General features: G+C 38.3%; 1 protein-coding gene and 1 pseudogene across 2 annotated transcripts in view; both read left to right on the top strand.

Moving 5' to 3' along the window:
- LOC106875059 (synaptotagmin-9) overlaps positions 1 to 1,954 on the top strand; it is a 198,038-nt gene that overhangs the window by 159,518 nt on the left and 36,566 nt on the right. The gene's annotated exons all lie outside the window — the stretch shown is intronic.
- Positions 10 to 128, top strand: LOC128249570 (5S ribosomal RNA; annotated as a pseudogene).

The raw sequence follows: 1,954 nt of genomic DNA on the forward strand, positions 1-1,954 counted from the left end.
CACACACACATACACGGCTGTATCACGTTGAAGACGCTGATTCTCGTCCGATCACCGAAGTTAAGCAACGTAAAGCCTAGTGGGTACTTAGATGGGTGACCGCTTGGGAAAACTAGGTGCTGTAAGCGTCTGACACTAATGGCTGTGTGTGGTAAGTAGCTCGCCTACCAACCACATAGCTCCAGGTTCAATCCCACTGTTTTCTACTATCGCCTCGAGCCGACCAAAGTCTTGTGAGTAGATTTGGTGGACAGAAACTGAAAGAAGCCTGTCGTATAGATATCCATATATTATTATTTAATACAGTTTCATTCGGCCTCGTGCGACTTAAAGTTTCGTTGGGTCCTTTCAGAGACTTAACTTTCTTTTGGACTCAGTTTAATTAACTGAGCCCTACGAACTAGGTACCTATGAGAAGCCCGCGAAACATTTAATCTGCATGGGGCCGATTCAAACAGTTTTAAATAATAATAAGAACAGTAAAAACAACAACAGCAATACTTTTACACACAGATACATACATTCATACAAATATATATATTTATATACGTATATATATCCATAGACATACGGCTACACGGCTACACGTTTCTTGTCCGTACGTTTTTTTTACGTATGTATTTATGTATGCATGCATGCATATATTTATGGATATTTATGTATGTATGTATGTATGTATCTATCTATCTATCTTTTACTTACTTTAGTCATGTTGGAGCAACACCTTGAAGCATTTTTAGTCGAATGAAGCAACTGTAATACTTTTTTTGTAAAGCGTCATCGTATTCCATTGATATGTTTTGCCGAAACGCTAAGTTACGTAAACAAACTGAAACTGGTTGCCAAATGACAGACTTCTTTCAATTTCCGTCTACGAAATCTACTCACAATGTTTTGGCCGACCTGTGGCTATAGCAGAAAACATCTGCCCAAGGTGCCATGCAGTAGGAATTAAGCCGGAACCATCTGGTCGGGAAACAAACCTCTCACAACACACACACACACACAAACACACACACATATACACACACATACATATGTATGTATGTATGTATGTATGTATGTATGTATGTATGTATGTATATATATATATGTAAATAAACTTAAGGACTTATATCGAATAGAGTGCTATTGCTGTGTAATTTATGCAATCACACACTTCGGGTTATATCGATTTAGCTTCTATGTGTATATACATTCTAAAACGGTGAATTTCAATTCCAGAAACCTATTTGTATCAATTCTATGAAACTTGGTTGAACAGATGAACAAATGAAGAATATTACTTCGCTCGGATTACTTGTAATAAAAGAATGCCAAAATATAAATGAATATAAACCGAAGAACATTCGAGGAAAGGCAATAAATCATTTTCTTTGTAAATTATATCCTCTAGAATTTTGTAATAACATTTCTATTTCTAGTTGAGTTACTAGTGAAGGAATTAATAGTTGAAAATGTACGTGTGATTGATGTTAAAACTCAAATAGCATTGCTTCAAGAAATGAATCATAAATTCAGTGACCGCGGGAAGTGAACAAGCTAACATTCCAAGTCCTTGAATGTTTGGTAGGAGATTAAGGTCTAGAGAGAGAGGGGGTCGATGGTAGAGAGAAAGAGAGAGAGAGAGGGTCGATGGTAGAGAGAAAGAGAGAGAGAGAGAGACAGACAGACAGACAGACAGCAGACAAACAGAGAGAGAGAGAGAGAGAGAGAGAGAGAGAGATGGATAGACAGACAAAGATGGAGAGAAAGAGAGAGTGAGAGAGAAAGACAGAGACAGACGGAGACAGAGAGAGACGGAGACAGAGAAACAGGTAGAGACGGACCAACAGTCAGACACACACAGACAATAACAGACAGAGACAAATCCAGAGACACAGGTTAAAGAACAGAGTCACGCAGACAGAGAGACGGAAACTCACAGACAAAACCAGACAGAGACTGACAGATA

Source organism: Octopus bimaculoides, chromosome 15 (assembly GCF_001194135.2).
Source record: "Octopus bimaculoides isolate UCB-OBI-ISO-001 chromosome 15, ASM119413v2, whole genome shotgun sequence".
NCBI classification, from domain to species: Eukaryota; Metazoa; Mollusca; class Cephalopoda; order Octopoda; family Octopodidae; genus Octopus; species Octopus bimaculoides.